This window comes from Mercurialis annua, linkage group LG3 (genome assembly GCF_937616625.2).
Source record: "Mercurialis annua linkage group LG3, ddMerAnnu1.2, whole genome shotgun sequence".
NCBI classification, from domain to species: domain Eukaryota; kingdom Viridiplantae; phylum Streptophyta; class Magnoliopsida; order Malpighiales; family Euphorbiaceae; genus Mercurialis; species Mercurialis annua.
Genome location: NC_065572.1, coordinates 30368946 through 30391890, shown reverse-complemented (window position 1 = coordinate 30391890; position 22945 = coordinate 30368946). Strand labels below are relative to the sequence as shown.

At 35.5% G+C, this 22945-nt stretch overlaps 1 long non-coding RNA gene across 1 annotated transcript; it reads right to left on the bottom strand.

Annotated features, from left to right (window-relative positions):
• Positions 1-19287: 19287 nt before the first annotated feature.
• Positions 19288-21552, bottom strand: LOC126674433 (uncharacterized). The gene is made up of 3 exons (XR_007639530.2): positions 21266-21552; positions 20136-20220; positions 19288-19493 (listed from the first exon to the last, which is right to left on the bottom strand). It is a non-coding gene; the product is annotated as an uncharacterized LOC126674433 (long non-coding RNA).
• Between the last annotated feature and the right edge of the window lie 1393 nt (positions 21553-22945).

The following is a 22945-nucleotide window of genomic DNA, read 5'->3' as shown; positions in this document are numbered from 1 at the left end:
GACACGTTCGGATTTTTTTCGTATTATTTGTAAACGTTTGGCTTAAATCGCTAAACTGGTGAAACGTTTAGATTTTTTCGTAATGTTTGTAAACATTTGGATTTGTTTCGTAACGTTTGTAAATGTTTGGTTTGGTTTCATAACGTTTATAATCTTTTGGCTTAAATCGCTAAAATGGGGAAACGTTTGGATTTGTTTCTTAACGTTTGTAAACGTTTGGCTTCAATCCCTAAAACGGGAAAACGTTTGGATTTGTTTCTTAATGTTTGTAAACGTTTGTTAACGTTTGGCTTAAATCGCTAAAAAGGTGAAAGTTTGGATTTGTTTCGTAACGTTTGTAAACGTTTAGCTTAACGCTAAAATGGGGAAACATTTGGATTTGTTTCATAACGTTTGTAAACGTTTGGATTTATATCGTAACGTTTGTAAATTTTTGGTTTTGTTTCGTTATGTTTATAAACGTTTGGCTTAAATCGCTAAAATGGGGAAACGTTTGGATTTGTTTTGTGACGTTTGTAAATGTTTGGCTTTAATCGCTAAAAATGTGAAATGTTTGGATTTGTTTCGTAACATTTGTAAACGTTCGGCTGAAATTGATAAAAAGGTGAAACGCTTGGATTTTTTCATAACTATTGTAAACGTTTGGCTTAAATTGCTATAAAGGTGAAACGCTTGGATTTGTTTCGTAACGTTTGTAAACGTTTGGCTTAAATTGCTCAAAATGGGAAACATTTGGTTTTGTTCCGTAATGTTTGTAAACGTTTGACTTAAATCGCTAAAATTGTGAAACGTACGGATTTGTTTCGTAACGTTTTAAACGTTTGCTTTTGTTTCTATACATTTGTATATGTTTGGCTTAAATCGTTAAAAAGGTGAAACGTTTGGATTTGTTTCGTAATGTCTGTAAACTTTTGGCTTAAATCGCTAAGATAGGGAAACGTTTCGATTTGTGTCGTAACGTTTGCATACGTTTTGTTTAAATCACTAAAATAAGGAAACGTTTGTATTTGTTTGGTAACGTTTGTAAACGTTTGGCTTATATCGCTAAAAAGGTGACACGTTCGGATTTTTTCGTATTGTTTGTAAACGTTTGGCTTAAATCGCTAAACTGGTGAAACGTTTGGATTTTTTCGTAACGTTTGTAAACATTTGGATTTGTTTCGTAATGTTTGTAAATGTTTGGTTTTATTTCGTAATATTTATAATCTTTTGGCTTAAATCGCTAAAATGGTGAAACGTTTGGATATGTTTCTTAACGTTTGTAAACGTTTGGCTTCAATCCCTAAAACGGGAAAACGTTTGGATTTGTTTCTCAATGTTTGTAAACGTTTGTTAACGTTTGGCTTAAATCGCTAAAAAGGTGAAAGTTTGGATTTGTTTCGTAACGTTTGTAAACGTTTAGCTTAACGCTAAAATGGGGAAACATTTGGATTTGTTTCGTAACTTTTGGATTTATATCGTAACGTTTGTAAATGTTTGGTTTTGTTTCGTTATGTTTATAAACGTTTGGCTTAAATCGCTAAAATGGGGAAACGTTTGGATTTGTTTTGTGACGTTTGTAAATGTTTGGCTTTAATCGCTAAAAATGTGAAACGTTTGGATTTGTTTCGTAACATTTGTAAACGTTCGGCTGAAATTGATAAAAATGTGAAACGTTTGTTTTTGTTCCGTATTATTTGCAAATGTTTGGATTTATTTCGTAATGTTTCAAAGATTTGGCTTAAATCGCTAAAATGGGGAAACGTTTGGATTTGTTTCGTAACGTTTGTAAACGTTGGGCTTAAATCGCTAAAAAGGTTAAACGTTTGGATTTGTTTCGCGATATTTGTAAACGTTTATCTTAAATTGCTAAAAAGGTGAAACGCTTGGATTTGTTTCGTAACTTTTGTAAACGTTTGGCTTATATCGCTAAAAAGGTGAAACGCTTGGATTTGTTTCGTAATTTTTGTAAACGTTTGCCTTAAATCTAAAAAAATATGAAACGTTTGGTTTTGTTCTATAATGTTTGTAAATGTTTGGATTAAATCGCTAAAAAGGTGAAACGTTTGGATTTATTTCGTAACGTTTGTAAACATTTGGCGTAAATTGATAAAAATGTGAAACGTTTGTTTATGTTTCGTATTGTTTGTAAACATTTGGATTTATGTTGTAACGTTTCAAAGATTTGGCTTAAATCGCCAAAATGGGAAAACGTTTGGATTTGTTTCGTAACGTTTGTAAACGTTGGGCTTAAATCGCTAAAAAGGTGAAAAGTTTGGATTTGTTTCGCAACATTCGTAAACGTTTGGCTTAAATTGCTAAAAAGGTGAAACGCTTGGATTTGTTTCGTAACGTTCGTAAATGTTTGGCTTAAATCGCTCAAAAGGTGAAACGTTTGGATTTGTTTCTTAATGTGTGTGAACGTTTGGCTTCAATCGCAAAATGGTGAAATGTTTGGATTTGTTTCGTATCATTTGTAAACGTTTGGCTTAAATCGCTAAAATGGTGAAACGTTTGGATCTTTTTCGTAACGTTTGTAAATATTTGGATTTGTTTCGTAACGTTTGTAAATGTTTGGTTTTGTTTCGTAACGTTTATAATCTTTTGGCTTAAATCGCTAAAATGGGGAAACGTTTGGATTTGTTTCTTAACGTTTGTAAACGATTGGCTTCAATCCCTAAAAAGGTGAAACGTTTGGATTTGTTTTGTATCGTTTGTAAACGTTTGTTAAGGTTTGGCTTAAATCGCTAAAAAGGTGAAAGTGTGGATTTGTTTCGTAACGTTTGTAAACGTTTGGCTGAACGCTAAAATGGTGAAACGCTTGGATTTGTTTCGTAACGTTTGTAATCGTTTGGATTTATTTCGTAACGTTTGTAAATGTTCGGTTTTGTTTCGTTACGTTGTTAAACGTTTGGCTTAAATCGCTAAAATGGGGAAACGTTTGGATTTGTTTTGTAACGTTTGTAAATGTTTGGCTTTAATCGCTAAAAATGTGAAACGTTTGGATTTGTTTCGTAACGTTTATAAACGTTTGGCTTAAATTGAAAAAAATGTGTAACGTTTGTTTTTGTTCCATAATATTTTTATACGTTTGATTTTATTTTGTAACGTTTTAAAGATTTGGCTTAAATCGCTTAAAAGGTTAAACGTTTGGTTTTGTTTCATAACGTTTGTAAATGTTTTGCTTAAATCGCAAAAAAGGTGAAACGTTTGGATTTGTTTCGCAACGTTTGTAAACGTTTGGCTTAAATTGCTAAAAAGGTGAAACGCTTGGATTTGTTTCGTAACTTTTGTAAACATTTGGCTTAAATTGCTAAAAAGGTGAAACGCTTGGATTTGTTTCGTAACGTTTGTAAACGTTTGGCTTAAATCACTAAAAATGTGAAACGTTTGGTTTTGTTCCGTAATATTTGTAAACGTTTGACTTAAATCGGTAAAATTGTGAAACGTTTGGATTTGTTTCGTAACGTTTTAAACGTTTGGTTTTGTTTCTATACATTTGTATACGTTTGGCTTAAATCGTTAAAAAGGTGAAACGTTTGGATTTGTTTCGTAATGTATGTAAACTTTTGGTTTAAATCGCTAAGATAGGGAAACGTTTTGGATTTGTGTCGTAACGTTTGCATACGTTTTGTTTAAATCGCTAAAATAAGGAAACCTTTGGATTTGTTTGGTAACGTTTGTAAACGTTTGCCTTAAATCGCTAAAAAGGAGAAACGTTTGAATTTGTTTCGTATCGTTTGCAAACGTTTGGCTTAAATCGCTAAAATGGTGAAACGTTTGGATTTGTTTCGTAACGTTTGTAAACATTTGGATTTGTTTCGTAATGTTTGTAAATGTTTGGTTTTATTTCGTAATATTTATAATCTTTTGGCTTAAATCGCTAAAATGGTGAAACGTTTGGATATGTTTCTTAACGTTTGTAAACGTTTGGCTTCAATCCCTAAAAAGGGGAAACGTTTGGATTTGTTTCTTAACATTTGTTAACGTTTGGCTTAAATCGCTAAAAAGGTGAAATTTTGGATTTCTTTCGTAACAATTTGTAATCGTTTAGCTTAACGCTAAAATGGGGAAACGTTTGGATTTGTTTCGTAACGTTTTTAAACGTTTGGATTTATTTCGTAACGTTTGTAAATGTTTGGTTTTGTATCGTTATGTTTATAAGCATTTGGCTTAAATCGCTAAAATGGGGAAACGTTTGGATTTGTTTTGTAACGTTTGTAAATGTTTGGCTTTAATCGCTAAAAATGTGAAACGTTTGGATTTGTTTCGTAACGTTTGTAAGTGTTTGGCTTAAATTTATAAAAATTTGAAACGTTTGTTTTTGTTCCGTAATGTTTGTATACATTTGGTTTTATTTCGTAACGTTTTATATATTTGGCTTAAATCGAATAAAAGGTTAAACGTTTGGTTTTGTTTCGTAATGTTTGTAAACGTTTTGCTTAAATCGGAAAAAAGGAAAACGTTTGGATTGGTTTCACAACGTTTGTAAACGTTTGTCTTAAATTGCTAAAAAGGCGCAACGCTTGGATTTGTTTCGTAACTTTTGTAAACGTTTGGCTTAAATTGCTAAAAAGGTGAAACGCTTGGATTTGTTTCGTAACGTTTGTAAACGTTTGCCTTAAATTGCTAAAAATGTGAAATGTTTGGTTTTGTTCCGCAACGTTTGTAAACGTTTAACTTAAATCGCTAAAAATGTGAAATGTTTGGATTTGTTTCGTAACGTATTAAACGTTTGGTTTTGTTTCTATTTTTAAACGTTTGGCTTAAATCATTAAAAAGGTGAAACGTTTGGATTTTTTTCTTAATGTATGTAAACTTTTTGCTTAAATCGCTAAAATAGGGAAACGTTTGGATTTGTGTCGTAACGTTTGCATACGTTTTATTTAAATCGCTAAAACAAGGAAACATTTGGATCTGTTTCGTAACGTTTGTAAACGTTTGGCTTAAATCTCTAAAAAGGGGAAACGTTTGGATTTGTTCCGTAACGTTTGTAAACGTTTGGCTTAAATTGATAAAAATGTGAAACGTTTGTTTTTGTTCCGTATTGTTTGTAAACGTTTGGATTTATTTCGTACGTTATAAAGATTTGGCTTAAATCGGTAAAATGGGAAAATGTTTGGATTTGTTTCGTAACGTTTGTAAACGTTGGGCTTAAATTGGTAAAAAGGTTAAAAGTTTGGATTTGTTTCGCAACATTTGTAAATGTTTGGCTTAAATGGCTAAAAAGGTGAAAAGCTTGGATTTGTTTCGTAACGTTTGTAAACGTTTGGCTTTAATCGCTAAAAAGGTGAAATGTTTGGATTTGTTTCGTAATGTTTGTAAACGTTTGGCTTCAATCGCAAAAAAGGGGAAACGTTTGGATTTGTTTCGTAACGTTTGTAAACGTTTGGCTTAAATAGCTAAAATGGGTAAACTTTTGGAATTGTTTCGTAACTTTTGTAAACGTTTGGCTAAATTGCTAAAAAGGGGAAACGTTTGGTTTTGTTTTGTTTCGTTTGTAAATGTTTGGCATAAATCGCTAAAATGGTGAAACATTTGGATTTTTTTGTAACGTTTGTAAACATTTGGATTTGTTTCGTAACATTTGTAAATGTTTGGTTTTATTTCGTAACGTTTGTAAACGTTTGGCTTAAATCGTTAAAATGAGGAAACGTTTGGATTTGTTTCTTAACCTTTGTAAACGTTTGGCTTCAATCCCTAAAAAGGTGAAACGTTTGGATTTGTTTCAAAACGTTTGGCTTAAATCGCCAAAAAGGTGAAATGTTTGGATTTGTTTCGTAACGTTTGTAAACAATTAGCTTAACGCTAAAATTGGGAAATGTTTGGATTTGTTTCGTAACGTTTGTAAATGTTTGGTTTTGTTTCGTTACGTTTATAAACGTTTGGCTTATATCGCTAAAATGGGGAAACATTTGGATTTGTTTTGTAATGTTTGTAAACATTTGGCTTCAATCGCTAAAAATGTGAAACGTTTGGATTTGTTTCGTGACGTTTGTAAAAGTTTGGCTTAAATTGGTAAATATGTGAAACGTTCGTTTTTGTTCCGTAACGTTTGTATACATTTGGATTTATTTCGTAACGTTTTAAAGATTTGGCTTAAATCGCTAAAATGGTTAAACGTTTAGTTTTTTTCCTACGTTTGTAAATGTTTTGCTTAAATTGCAAAAAAGGTAAATCTTTTGGATTTATTTCGCAACGTTTGTAAACGTTTGGCTTAAATTGCTAAAAAGATGAAACACTTGGATTTGTTTCGTAACTTTTGTAAAGGTTTGGCTTAAATCGCTAAAAAGGTGAAACACTTGGATTTGTTTCGTAACGTTTGTAAACGTTTCGCTTAAATCGCTAAAAATTTGAAACTTTTGTTATTGTTCCGTAACGTTTGTAAACGTTTGACTTAAATCGCTAAAAATATAAAACGTTTGGATTTATTCCGTGACTTTTGTAAACATTTGGCTTAAATCGCTAAGAAGGTGAAACGCTTGGATTTGTTTCGTAACGTTTGTAAACGTTTGGCTTAAATCTCAAAAAATGTGAAACTTTTGGTTTTGTTCTATAACGTTTGTAAATGTTTGGATTAAATCGCTAAAAAGGTGAAACGTTTGGATTTATTTCGTAACGTTTGTAAACGATTGGCTTAAATTGATAAAAAGGTGAAACGAATGTTTTTGTTCCGTATTGTTTGTAAACGTTTTGATTTTTTTCGTAACGTTTTAATGATTTGCTTAAATCGCTAAAATGGTGAAACGTTTAGATTTGTTTCGTACCGTTTGTAAAAATTGGGCTTAAATTGCTAAAAAGGTTAAAAGTTTGGATTTGTTTCGCAACATTTGTAAACGTTTGGCTTAAATGGCTAAAAAGGTGATACGCTTGGATTTGTTTCGTAACGTTTGTAAACGTTTGGCTTAAATCGCTAAAAAGGTGAAACGTTTGGATTTGTTTCGTAACGTTTGTAAAAGTTTGGCTTAAATCGCTAAAATGGGTAAACATTTCGATTTATTTCGTAACTTTTGTAAACGTTTGGATTTGTATCGCTAAAACGGTGAAACGTTTGGAATTTTTCGTAACGTTTGTAAACATTTGGATTTGTTTTGTAGCATTTGTAAACATTTGGTTTTGTTTCGTAACGTTTATAAAATTTTGGCTTAAATCGTTAATATGGGGAAACGTTTGGATTTGTTTCTTAACCTTTGTAAACGTTTGGCTTCAATCCCTAAAAAGGTGAAACGTTTGGATTTGTTTTGTAACGTTTGTTAACGTTTGGCTTAAATTGCTAAAAAGGGGAAACGTTTGGATTTGTTTCGTAACATTTGTAAACGTTTGGCTTAACGCTAAAATTGGTAAACATTTGGATTTGTTTCGTAACGTTTGTAAACGTTTGTAAATGTTTGGTTTTGTTTCGTTACGTTTGTAAACGTTTGACTTTAATCGCTAAAAATGCGAAACGTTTGGATTTGTTTCTGTCACGACCCAATTTCATGGATCGCGACTGGCGCTAGGGTATGGGTATGGTCGTACAAAAACCCGTAGCAAGCCTCGCGGAAAACCTTATATTCAATATAAACCTGCAAGAAAACCAATGCTCGGGGGAAACCGAGACTTCAGCCTAAGCCTAACAACTTATATAGCAGTTCTAGTATAATTAATTGATAGCAATTCGGAACTATGAAACATGCCTCATATAATAATAATCCAATGTAACATGATAAAGTATAATAATATAAAAGTCGTACCACTACGACAAACCAAAGTTCAATAATAGAGACAACTAGTTCTACTGCGGTCTAAGAAGTAAAACAGTAAACTAGTATGTTAACATAAAAGACCTCCGAGGAATCAACAGATCGGAGATGACCAACGCTCTCAAAATCATAAACCTGGAAAGTTTGGAAAACAACGGGGTCAGATATACTGAGATGAGTTCATAATGCTATTTACATTTATTAAGTTTAAAACCCTTAAAACAAATCCTTTTATACTAATATATATACTTGATTATGGAAAATAGTATTGAAATAAAATCCCAAAGTATTTAACCCAAAGTAGATAGGAACAAATCCTCATCGATTCCCAAAGTAGGTCATACATTGGTCAGCCAATCCCAAAGTACTTACCGGTGCACACAGTCTCGATACAAGCCTATCGAGTAGCTCGTTTCAATCCAGATCCATAATCCTTAAAACAGTTCACAAACATTTGATATACTAAAATAACTTGCGGTACTTAATAAAGCGGTAAATAACACTATAAACTCGCTGCTTGCTTGTCCACGTGAATCTTGGCAAACAGCTAACCCTGCGTAGACTCCGAAGCACGAGCAGTCGACGAGTCTAAAACATTATATAAGTCAAAATCCGAACAATCCCTAACTCTAAGAATACTAGACTGCACATAGGACTAGCATTTCACAACACAACCAATGATTCAAACAAGGTAATTAAAATACCACCAAGTATCCATACAACTTATTAACAAATAAGGCAAGTTAAGCTTAGGTGAGTTCTTATCTTTTAAAACGAAACCAAAGTACTTAAATACTTAAATAGTCTTTCAAAACAATTACAGTTCCCAAAGTAGTGTGTTAGCCTTACTGCAGTATAGCTCAACACAACATGTCGGGAGACCACGTCTAACCCGACCCATCCATAAAACAAGTTTAAAACCAAAGTCTTTAATCAAACCTAAAATGAAACCAAAGTCAATTTTAAATAAGAACTCACGCTGTAACTTAATAATGCCATAAACAATTAAGCTTGCTAACACTTAGCAAGTAGCACCCCAAGTACAATTAAATATATCACCTCAAAAAGAATCAATAAGATTCAACATCCTTTAAGTATCAACTTGAAGTTAAAATAGTTCAATCGAATCCCTAATGACATATAATGCCTTGTATGCCATATATTATTAAATTCAAGTCAGATAATCTAACATTCTTTTAACAAGTTTTAACCCATCTTCTAAACAATTTCCAGCCCTTAGTAATAAGTTCAAAACCGAGTTTAATTTCAAAAATGTTAACCAAACTATACGCTAATCCATTTAAACAATTTCTCAAAATCACCACATGTATTGTTTAGCATCTAATACCCTATGATCCATTACTTTGAAATTTCCAGATTTTAGTTTAACCTTAAAACATAATTTTATCTCAAAAGCATTAATCAAACAATACTAAAATCCGTTCACAAGATTCCCCCAACACAGCCAATGTACGTTTGATGTTTAAACAAACTAAGATTAGCTTTTAAGAAATTTCCAGATTTTTATATAACCATCAAAAACAGTTTATAACCTAAAATCTTTAGAAATTCGATAAGTTTATCAATTGTAACGTTAAACCAAATCACCCAAAGTACAAATAAAGTTCAAGAGACTAATATAACATCAAATTAATATTTCCAGAATTTATAATTCAAGAAACACAGAAATTACAATCAAACCACCCAAGGTATAGAAGCAAATGAATATAAAGCAATCTCTACAAATCAAAACAAGGGATATAAGCCACTAACCTCTTGAGATGAATTAACAACAACAATCAAGAGAGGAACTCAAAAAAATATTGATCTACAATTAGCCTACAACCAATTCATATAATAGCTAATGAATTTATAATTGATAGATATGATAATCAATGGATTAAACCTTAAGGAGAGGATTAGAAATACTTACAATTGATGGAAATAGGCTTAGGAATGATAGAAAATGATTAAGAGAAATGCTGCAGCCGTTTTAGGGTTTTAGAGAAAGTGCAAAATCAGTTTAGGTCGAATTAGGTGAGTTTAAATAGAAATCAGCAAACTGAACAGTGCACGCGTCGCGCCCGCTACACCTTTATCGCGCCCGCGATACATGAATCACGCCCGTGATTCATGCATGTCGTGCCCGCGAAATGCTACTGCCTCCGATGAAAATTTGAGATTTTTAAATTGAAATCGAAAACGTTTCAAACTCCGAGATTACTTCTAATACATCTTAAAACACATTTTAAAAGGTTAGGAACCTTCGAAACGCGAATCTAAGTGGTCGAACCACTCAAACAAACCCAAGGTACCATTTAGGCTTAACAGAACAAGTTAGAAAAATACGGGGTGTTTCATTCTCCCCAACTTAAAAACAAAATCGTCCTCGATTTTACAACCACGAAACTAAACAACAATCCACATAAACACACCAAAGTAATGCACATAGTACAAAGCCCAAAATATCAACCACCAAGTAGCACATAAATAAACACATAATCCAAAGTACTAACATCGCATAAAAACAACCAACATTACCAACGTACCTCAAGGAAAGAGGAAAGGATAACGGTTCCTCATGTGGGACTCCGTCTCCCAAGTGCATTCTTCTACAGAGTGATTTCGCCACAGAACTTTGACCATCGGAATCTCATTGTTCCGCAACCTACGCACCTGCGTATCGACAATCTCAACAGGCTGTTCCTCATAAGACAGCTCCTGGTCAACCTCAACACTCTGTCACTTGAGAAGGGTCAGAAACGCACTTCTGCAACATCGAGATATGAAATATTGGATGCACCAAAGACATGTCTGGCGGCAAAGCCAAACGATAAGCAACTGCCCCAACCCTCTCCGTAATCTCATACGGACCAACAAACCTAGGTGCTAGCTTTCCCTTAACACCAAAACGCACAACGCCTTTCATAGGTGAAACTCGAAGAAATATATAGTCGCCAACCTAAAACTCAAAGTCCTTCCGCGTAAGATCAACATAGCTTTTATGACGACTAAAAGCAGTCTCAAGCCTACGCTTGATCAAAGGTACCTTCTCAGAGGTAATCTGGATGATCTCAGCTCCAGAAAGTTTACGCTCGCCGACCTCTTCCCAACATATAGGAGATCGACACTTGCGCCCATACAAGGCCTTATAAGGTGCCATCTCAATACTAGCGTGGTAACTGTTGTTGTAGGAAAACTCAATCAAAGGCAAATGAGTATCCCAGCTACCCTGAAAATCCAGAACACACATCCTGAGCATGTCCTCCAAAGTCTGAATAGTCCTCTCAGACTGTCCGTCAGTCTGAGGATGAAATGCAGTACTGAAATCCAACCTCAAACCCAATGATTCCTGCAACGCCTTCCAAAACCGAGAGATGAAAATCGAACCTCTGTCCGAAACTATCGACACTGGTACACCATGAAGACTAACAATCTGATGGATGTACAATTGTGCCAACTTTGAAGCCTGATAAGTAACCTTGATCGGTAAGAAGTGAGCTGACTTGGTCAAACAGTCAACTATCACCAAAATCGAATCATACCCCTGTTAGTTACGTGGTAATCCAACCACAAAATTCATAGCGATCCGCTCCCATGTCCACTCTGGAATAGGTAACGGTTGCAGATATCCAAACAGTCTCTAATGTTCTAACTTTACCTGCTGGCAAGTCAAACACTTAGACACAAACTATGCAACATCCTTTTTCATTACGCTTCACCAGTACGTACCCTTGAGATCATGATACATCTTGGTAGAACCCGAATGAACACTGTAAGCTGACTTGTGCGCTTCCTCCAGAATCTGGTCTCTCAAACCATCTGAATCCGGAACACACAGTCGAGAACCGTACCTGAGAACTCCATCTGCCAGAACAAACTCAGAATTTCCATCCAGATGGATCTCATCCATAATCCGTTTTAATTGTGGATCCTCAGCTTGTGAAGCTTTGATCCTATCAATCAAAACCGGTTGCACCTGCAACTGTGCCAACAAACAACCTTTCTGCGAAACCTGAAATCCGTATCCCGAAGCTAACAGACTATGCAACTCACGGACCATGGGTCTCCGCCCAACCTCAGAAATATGGGCCAAACTGCCCGAAGAATTGCGACTCAACGCATCGGCTACCACATTAGCCTTACCCGGATGGTACTGAATAGAATAATCGTAGTCTTTCAGTAGCTCCAACCATCTCCGCTGCCTTAGATTCAACTTCCGCTGATCAAAGATGTACTTCAGACTCTTATGATCAGTAAAGATTTCGCAAGTAGCACCGTACAAATAGTGCCTCCAAATATTAAGAGCAAAAACCACAGCTGCTAACTCCAGATCATGAGTAGGATAATTCACCTCATGCTTCTTCAGCTGACGAGAAGCATAGGCAATCACCTTACCATGTTGTATTAACACACAACCCAAACCAATACGAGAAGCATCACAATATACAGTGAACCCCTCAATGCCAGATGGCAAAGCCAACACAGGAGTTGTAGTCAAAATCTCTTTGAGCTTCTCAAAGCTCGCCTCACACTTGTCAGTCCATTCAAACTTAACACCCTTCTGTGTCAGTTTAGTCAACGGTGCAGATATTCTGGAGAAATCTTGCACGAACCGGCGATAGTAGCCAGCCAACCCAAGAAAACTTCTGATCTCAGTAACTGACCTTAGCCTCTGCCAATCCATAACCGCCTCAATCTTCTTCGGATCAACCTTGATCCCATCTTTCGACACCACGTGTCCTAAGAAAGTAACTTGGTCCAGCCAGAATTCGCACGTTGAGAACTTAGCGTACAGTTGATGCTCACGCAAAGTCTGCAGTATTGTCCTCAAGTGGAAAGCATGTTTCTCCTCACTCCGAGAGTAAATTAGTATGTCATCAATAAACACAATAACGAACTGATCCAGAAAAGTCTTGAACACCCGATTCATCATATCCATAAATGCTCCTGGTGCGTTCGTTAACCCAAAAGACATGACCAGAAACTCGAAATGCCCATAACGCGTTCTGAAAGCAGTCTTAGGCACATCGACGTCTCGGATCCGAAGTTGATGATACCCGGATCTCAAGTCAATCTTCGAAAAGCACTTAGCACCCTCTAACTGATCAAACAAATCATCAATACAAGGAAGAGGATACCTGTTCTTGATAGTAACTTTGTTCAACTGTCTGTAGTCAATACACAGCCGAAAAGAACCATCCTTCTTCTTAACAAACAATACAGGAGCACCCCACGGAGAAGTACTCGGCCTGATAAAACCATTATCCAGCAACTCTTGCAACTGTTCCTTCAACTCTTTTAGCTTTGCAGGAGCCATCCAATACGGAGGTATTGAAATAGGAGCTGTTCCAGGAACAACATAGATACAGAACTCAATATCACGGTCAGGTGGTAATCCAGGTAACTCTTCTGGAAACACATCAGTGAACTCATTCACTATCGAGACACTATGCACATTATCACTAACAGCCTCTAAGTCACGAACCACTGCTAAGAAACCTTGGCAACCCTTGCCCATCATGCGGTTGGCCCTGATCGCTGAAATAAGATTCTTTGGTGTCTCTACCTTCTCCCCATGGAAAGAAAAAGGTACATCACCAGGAACCCCAAACACAACCAACTTCCTTCGACAGTCGATAGAAGCAAAATGGCGTGAAAGCCAATCCATCCCTAAGATAACATCAAAAGATAACACGTCAAGTTCAATCAAATCAGCCCTAAGATCTCTACCATGAATAACCACAGAACAAGACGGATAAACCACGTCCACCACGACACAGTCAGACAAAGGTGTAGATACATATAAAGGCTCTAGCAACGTAGATGGTGTCACAATCAACTTAGCAGCAAAACTCGAAGAAGCAAAAGAGTGAGTTGCACCCGCATCAAACAAAACCACTGCATCTACAAAAGAAATCGGGATAATACCTTGCACCACAGCGTTTGATGCACGAGCATCCTGAGGAGTCAAAGCAAACACTCTAGCCTGACCCTGTCCCTGCTGTGGTGCCTGAGCAGAACTGAAACTACCCGAACCTCTACCACTATTACCACGGCCACCAAAACCACGTCCTCCTGAACCACGGCCCCACTGGCCACCAAACAAAGCGGCGGGTTGAGAATACCCCGCCGAAGGAGTAAAAGCAGTTCTCTGATGCTGAAAAGACGGCTGAGCAACACTAGCCGACGACACCTGCTGCCCAGATGTCGGACACTCTCTCGCAAAATGGCTCGGTTGGCCACAAGCATAGCAGCTACCCGGTGCTACCGTACAAACTCCAAAGTGCCTGCGTCTGCAGTTCTGACAAAAAGGAACACTGGATGCTCCACAGTTACCCTTCCCAAAACTACGGCTACCACCGCTGTAACTAGAACTGTGGGAATACGGCTGATATCCCCTCCGTTCACCCCCTTTCTTACTCTTGTACTGGGAAGACTTGGACTGATAGCTACTGCTGCCCACTACTCTGAACAACACCGCCCGCCTTCTTGGTCTCAGTCATTTTCCCAAAGTGTAATAAATTTGTCTCCATCCGACGGGCACTATCCACTAGAACCGGAAATTCTTTGCTCGTCTCAGTCAGAAGACTGATGAAATCTGAGCCTAAACCTTTCACATACCTGCCGTTCACCCTTTGCTGCTCAGTCTGCAGATCTGGGGCAAAGCGACACAGCCTCACAAATTCAGTAGTGTACTCGTTCAGCGACCTGTCTCCCCTTTTTAAAACCAGAAATCTGTCTCTATGACCTTCAGTCACTGAAAAGGCAAGTAAAAGTTCTTGAATCGAGTCACAAAATCCTCCCAAGTAATAGTAGCCATTTCAGCACGAATGGCACTAGAAACCAATCACTTGCAGAACCCTTCAAGGACATTTCCACTAACATAACAATTTGCCTCTCAGTAGCCCGCAATCTCTGAGCATTCCGCTCAACTTCCTCCAGAAAGTCTAGGGCATCACCGTCGCCCAAAAACTCAGTCGACTTTAGCCTTGCATAAGCCAACACCAAATCTTTGTCAGTGGTTCCGCCACCACCAACTGCCACACCACCAGCCTGTGGCACCTGCTGCTGTACAATCTGTCCCAGCATAGCATATTGGTTCTGCATGGCGATCTGTCCCGCCTGCAGTTACACTTGATTATTCTGGAGTGCAGTGATCCCAGCTAGAAACGTCGTGAAGTCAAATGAATCCATATGAGCTTGTGGTACACCTGGTTCCTGAAAGCCTGCACCACCACGTCCCCTACCTCTGCCTCCATTAGCCTGCCCTCTGCCACCCCGTCCTCTGCTAGCTCGGCCTCTACCAGCCGGAACTTTGCCTGAACGTCCCCTGCCAACTTGAACCCCTGGTTAATGCTGGTCAACCTCAATCGACATAGCGACATCAGCTTCAGCCTCAGCTTGAGCTGCAGCACGCCTACGAGTATTCATTCCTAAGAATGAAACAAATGATTCTCAAAACAAAGCCCTCAAGGAAATAACCAAAGTAAATTTAAATAGCTCAAAAATCAGCAATTTAACCAAAGTAACAACAATAACGTTCCAAAGTAAGCACAAACTTTGCAAAGTAAACATTAGGAACACATAAGACCGACTCAAACATCCCTAAAGGAGAAGGTAGAAAGTTTTGAAAACAAATGATGACGTTTCAAAAGACAAGACATGAATCCTAATTCCGCAGTAGATCATATAACACAACAGTAACACTTAACATGCCTTAAAGCGATAAACACATAACATGCAATAATTTGGCCTTAGTTCGAAACTAAAGCTCTGATACCAACTTTGTTACGACCCAATTTCATGGATCGCGATCGGCGCTAGGGTATGGGTATGGTCGTACCAAAACCCGTAGCAAGCCTCGTGGAAAACCTTATATTCAATATAAACCTGCAAGAAAACCAATGCTCGGGGGCAACCGAGATTTCAGCCTAAGTCTAACAACTTATATAGCAGTTCTAGTATAATTAATTGATAGCAATTTGAAACTATGAAACATGCCTCATATAATAATAATCCAATGTAACATGCTAAAGTATAATAATATAAAAGTCGTACCACTACGACAAACCAAAGTTCAATAATAGGGACAACTAGTTCTACTGCGGTCTAAGAAGTAAAACAGTAAACTAGTTTGTTAACATAAAAGACCTCCGAGGAATCAAAAGATCGGAGATGACCAACGCTCTCAAAAACATAAACCTGGAAAGTTTGGAAAACAACGGGGTCAGATATACTGAGATGAGTTCATAATGCTATTTACATTTATTAAGTTTAAAACCCTAAAACAAATCCTTTTATACTAATATATATACTTGATTATGGAAAACAGTATTGAAATGAAATCCCAAAGTATTTAACCCAGAGTAGATGGGAACAAATCCTCATCGATTTCCAAAGTAGGTCAGACATTGGTCAGCCAATCCCAAAGTACTTACCAGTGCACACAGTCTCGATACAAGCCTATCGAGCAGCTCGTTTCAGTCCAGATCCATAATCCTTCAAACAGTTCACAAACATTTGATATACTAAAATAACTTGCGGTACTTAATAAAGCGGTAAATAACACTATAAACTCAATGCTTGCTTGTCCACGTGAATCTTGGCAAACAGCTAACCCTGCGTAGACTCCGAAGCACGAGCAGTCGACGGGTCTAAAACATTCTATAAGTCAAAATCCGAACAATCCCTAACTCTAAGAATACTAGACTCCACATATGACTAGCATTTCAAAACACAACCAAAGATTCAAACAAGGTAATTAAAATACCACCAAGTATCCATACAACTTATTAACAAATAAGGCAAGTTAAGCTTAGGTGAGTTCTTATCTTTTAAAACGAAACCAAAGTACTTAAATACTTAAATAGTCTTTCAAAACAATTACAGTTCCCAAAGTAGTGTGTTAGCCTTACTGCAGTATAGCTCAACACAACATGTCGGGAGACCACGTCTAACCCGACCCATCCATAAAACAAGTTTAAAACCAAAGTCTTTAATCAAACCTAAAATGAAAACAAAGTCAATTTTAAATAAGAACTCACGCTGTAACTTAATAATGCCATAAACTATTAAGCTTGCTAACACTTAGCAAGTAGCACCCCAAGTACAATTAAATATATCACCTCAAAAAGAATCATTAAGATTCAATATCCTTTAAGAATCAACTTGAAGTAAAAATAGTTCAATCGAATCCCTAATGACATATAATGCCTTGTATGCCTTATATTATTAAATTCAAGTCAATTCGCATCCTAAGATAATCTAACATTCTTTTAACAAGTTTTAACCCATCTTCTAAACAATTTCCAACCCATAGTAATAAGTTCAAAACCGAGTTTAATTTCAAAAATGTTAACCAAACTATACGCTAATCCATTTAAACAATTTCTCAAAATCACCCCATGTATTGTTTAGCATCAAATACCCTATGATCCATTACTTTGAAATTTCCAGATTTTAGTTTAACCTTAAAACAAAATTTTATCTCAAAAGCATTAATCAAACAATACTAAAATCCGTTCACAAGATTCCCCCAACACACCCAATGTACGTTTGATGTTTAAACAAACTAAGATTAGCTTTTAAGAAATTTCCAGATTTTTAAATAACCATCAAAAACAGTTTATAACCCAAAATCTTTAGAAATTCAATAAGTTTATCAATTGTAACGTTAAACCAAATCACCCAAAGTACAAATGAAATTCAAGAGACTAATATAACATCAAATTAATATTTCCAGAATTTATAATTCAAGAAACACATAAATTACAATCAAACCACCCAAGGTATCGAAGCAAATGAATATATAGCAATCTCTACAAATTAAAACAAGGGATATAAGCCACTAACCTCTTGAGATGAATTAAGAACAACAATCAAGAGAGGAACTCAGAAAAATATTGATCTACAATAGCCTACAACCAATTCATATAATAGCTAATGAATTTATAATTGATAGATATGATAATCTATGGATTAAACCTTAAGGAGAGGATTAGAAATACTTAAAATTGATGGAAATAGGCTTAGGAATGATAGAAAATGATTAAGAGAAATGCTATAGCCGTTTTAGGGTTTTAGAGAAAGTGTAAAATTAGTTTAGGTCGAATTAGGTGAATTTAAATAGAAATCAGCGAATTGAACAGTGCACGCGTCGCGCCCGCTACACCTATATCGCGCCCGCGATACATGAATCACGCCCGTGATTCATGCATGTCGCGCCGCGAAATGCTACTGCCTCCGATGAAAATTTGAGATTTTGAAATTGAAATTGAAAACGTTTCAAACTCCGAGATTACTTCTAATACATCTTAAAACACATTTTAAAAGGTTAGGAACCTTTGAAACGCAAATCTAAGTGGTCGAACCACTCAAACGAACCTAAGGTACCGTTTAGGCTTAACGGAACAAGTTAGAAAAATACGGGGTGTTACAGTTTCGTAATGTTTGTAAACGTTTGGCTTAAATTGATAAAAATGTGAAACGTTGTTTTTGTTCCGTAATGTTTGTATACGTTTGGATTTATTTTGTAACGTTTTAAAGATTTGGCTTAAATCGCTAAACAGGTTAAACGTTTAGTTTTGTTTCGTAACGTTTGTAAACGTTTTGCTTAAATCGCAAAAAAGGTAAAACGTTTGGATTTGTTTTGCAACGTTTGCAAACGTTAGGCTTAAATTGCTAAAAAGGTGAAACACTTGGATTTGTTTCGTAACTTTTGTAAAGGTTTGGCTTAAATCGCTAAAAATGTGAAACACTTGGATTTGTTTCGTAACGTTTGTAAATGTTTGGCTTAAATCGCTAAAAATGTGAAACATTTGGTTTTGTTCCATAACGTTTGTAAACGTTTGACTTAAATCTCAACAAATGTGAAACGTTTGGATTTATTTCGTAACGTTTTAAACGTTTTGTTTTGTTTCTAAGCATTTGTAAACGTTTGGATTAAATCGTTAAAAAGGTGAAACATTTGGATTTGTTTCGTAATGTTTGTATACTTTTGGCTTAAATCGCTAAAATAGGGAATCGTTTGGATTTGAGTCTTAATGTTTGTATACGTTTTACTTAAATCGCTAAAAAGGTGAAATGTTTGGATTTGTTTCGGAATGTTTGTAAACATTTGGCTTAAATTGATAAAAATGTGAAACGTTTGTTTTTGTTTCGTATTGTTTGCAAACGTTTTCATTTATTTCGTAACGTTTTAAAGATTTGGTTTAAATCTCTAAAATGTGGAAACGTTTGGATTTGTTTCGTAATATTTGTAAACGTTGGGCTTAAATCGCTAAAAAGGTTAAACGTTGTCACGACCCGAAATCTCGAGCCGTGACCGGCGCTAGGGAATGGGAGTGGTAGCTCCAAATCCCGTAGCAAGCCTAAAAACGAGTAATTTTTTTTTTCGCAAATTAACGTACAATATAAATAAAACGATCCTTCATAAAACATTTTCATAAACTTGAAATATTTACAATACTTGTAACATCGTCCGAAGCGATGCACGATAAGCCAGGGTCTTATTATGCGATGTCACACATCAAGCATAGCCCGGTTTGCAAAATCAAGTAGACGGTTAAAAGCGCAGTTTAAAACTTTATTTACATATCAGAGTTGGATAAAACATTAAAACCGTTCAGCAAAGCCATATTCATAACTAGGACTTGACATCTACTGCAGCACTATCGATCGACGTCTTCTTATTTACATACTTCCAAAATACGGACTTCTGAACAAGGATAGAAGTCCGTCACATCAAAATATTTTACCTGAAAGGAAAGACTATTTGGGGGTCAGTCAACGCTGAGTGAGTTTATAGTTTACAAATGAGTATTATTTAAAACAAAACAATGCTATAAACATTTATTCATATGCATCCAAACATAAATTCCGAATGAAACCCTATACCCAAATAAATCATTCATATTCGAGAATCATTGTAACCATAGTATATAACATCACATCATTTGATCCTTAGTGGTACGGTCCCGAGATAGTTCGACCGAGTTACCGTTACCACGTGGCATAGTCCCGAGATAGTTCGACCGAGTTACTTATGCCACTACTTAATCCCAAGGTGTGAGTCCCGAGATAGTTCGACCGAGTTACTCACTAGATACGGGTCCCGAGATAGTTCGACCGAGTTACTCACGTATCTATCAAAAACATAATCCTCCTTCCGATTTCACATTTCACATTTCTAATTATAAAGCGCTCAGATCAAAACTGGTGATCACACAGTTCCTATTGCCGCCCAATAGGAAAGCTTGTTCCATCGGACTTACATTGGTTTCAAAACAATGATGCATGTCATTTATAATAAATATTTTAATAATAAAACAATGCTATGCAATTTATATAAAAGTTTTGCATTTAAAAGTAATGCACAGTTAATACGTCAAATGTAAACATATATAAACTCACCGCTTGCTACTCCTAAAACCTCGATCGATTAATTGTCGTCTAGTTTAAGGTGCTCCTTGTCCGTTAGCTGCGTTCCTTGCCGGATCTAAATAAGATGTAAATTAACTTAAATAAGATTCTAACTCGATGGACTCTATAGACTTAAGGTAAAACGCACACTTAATTCGCTATAATTTAATCGCGTCTAACCTCGACTTAAAACTAACAAAGTAGACCTTTTTAAGGTCTAATAAAAATCCTAAGTCCAAGAGTTTATTTAATAGAAGTTTACAAACTTCTAGCAACTTAACATGTTAATTGTCAAAGTTTTGCTTATCGACAAAGATTATAAATGACTAACACATTCCGAGCTCAATCTCAACATTTTGAATAGCTAACATTATGTTAGTATTCAACTCATGTCGAACCCTTAATCGACATTTAACAAATCCATTTTTTTTCTTTAGGCGTTACGATTTTGTTATCGTAACTTAAACTTCTAATTATAGCTTTTAACCTTTAACTAAATTCCATCATTTTTAAATCGACTTTTAAATATCATTTTAACTAACTAATAACTAATCTTAACTTAATCTAAAAATATGTATTCATATAAATTTTTCCATTTTCTAAACACTTCTATAAGTCATTTTCTATTAAAATTGTTTATTGCTAATAACCCGTCAAACTTGCGTTTAATCGCACCAATCAAAACTACACGAACGAGGGCCGATATACGTCAAAGTTCACCTCTTCCCCGACGTCCGAGGGCTGCAATTGCAGCCCTCAAAGGCTGCCGCAGCTCTGCTCTTTAAGAGCAGAGCTGCTGCCCTGCGGCAGAATTCTGCCGAGGCAGAATTCTGCCCGTAGGGGCTGCTCATGGTGAGCAGCCTTTGCTGCTCACCGGAGCTATCTCCGGCCGCCGGAAACCCGTCCCGTCGAGCACCTAAGATCAGCCATCACCCTAGCCATTTTATTTCTCAAATTTAGCTCAAAATCAACTCTCAAACTCATTAAAAACTCACAACAAACATCAAATATCATAGCTGAATTCTAATCATCAAAATTCACAAAACCTAATGATTTTATATTCAATAAATCTTCAATTTATAATCAACAAAAGTCTAAATTAAAAAGGTTAGAGTGTTTACCTTAAATCAATATATGATTTACCTCCAACAATCTTAAGTTTTGATGAAAAATTTGGTGGAGATGGTGATGGATTGTGGGTTCGGCAAAAATGGAGTTCTTTGGGGAGTTTAGTAGCTTCTTGAAGGCTTAGTGGGATGAAGATTATGATCATAAGGTGATCTTATCTAGTGGCTTTAATTGGAAAAAGTTCCAATTAGTTCCTCTAAGTTTCTTACAATTTAATCCAACCCCGTAATTTACGTCGCATCAAACTTTGATACGACTTCGGAACTTAATAGAACCTTCACGCGAACCTCTTGATGACACTACACCGATATTTCCATATAATTTATTAATTATGTGTTAAATTATTTTATTTTTATTTTCATTTGTTGTCCATGCTAGCTTCAAATCTGAAGCGTTTATCTTCGTTTCACCTATTTCAATTGTTCTCGATCATCCCTACGCGTTGGAAACATATTTGGTACGTATAACTTGATCGTTTAATCGCCGCTACGATTCATTGTTATCTACTGCCGTTTTTATCGATTTCTTGCTGTCCCTCTTCTTTATTCTTTGTTGCTGCTGTTATTAGTCATTTTCTCTATTACATGTTGTTATTGTTTGTGAGATTAGATCAGCTCATGTTTCTTGCCTTTGTGGCCGCTGTTCTTCGTCGCATGTCGTTGCCGTGTTGTGCAACCGAAACCTCATGACATGTGTTGTTAATGATTCTAATATGGGCATTAATCTTAGGTAGGATTTCTTGTTATAACGGGTTAGTTCCATTAAATGATTTGGATTTGTTGTGTTATTTTTGATGATCTAGAATTGAGATTAAAAACGTTTGTTTGATTTCTGTGCATTGATATGTTTAATTATTTTGCATTATTATGGTTCTGTTACTTTGAGTTTTGTTAATTTGGACAAGATGGCTTGTGGATTATTGATGGGCGGGTTAGTCTTTTTAAAATGATGGGATAATTTTGCTTGAAATATGATAGTATAATTGGTCAAGATGTTGGCCACGTTTTTGTATTATCCCGATTTCAAATTTCATGGGTTATTTAAGCTTGTGAGTTTGTTTATAAGTGCTGGTTAATTGGCTATTTTAGCCACTAAATTGTTTTGATTTAATTCTAATGATGCTTTAACTTTATTATTAACTATTTCATTTTGATTTTGATTTTAATTTACGAAATTGGTTTCGACCTATTAATTAGCGATTTAAATAATATTATTATTTGAAATTACTTTGGGCATTATTATTTTAAATTTAAATTTAATAATTAATCTTATTATGATTAAAATACTCTTAGATTTATTTATTTATTTTAACTTTATTAAATAGGAATTGAGGATTCATTTTAATTTGGAAGTTGTTAAATTAGTAATATTATTTTTGAGACCTAAAAATAATATTTGAGTTATTTAAAATTTAATTAATAATAATTATTATTAATTATTTAATTGATAAATTGAGATTTTTGGCTTTGATTACCAATATGATTAAATTTATGTTTTTTTACCTTTGGTTTTCGTTTCAAATTATAAATTGACAAATTGAAATCGAAGATTATTTATAAGATAAATTTATATAATTACTCGGGTAATTATATTTGGTTTTAAATATCTTTTTGCTATGGCATTTTGGCTAAATTTCAATATAGTCCTTGAATATTTTAAAACTTATTTGATTA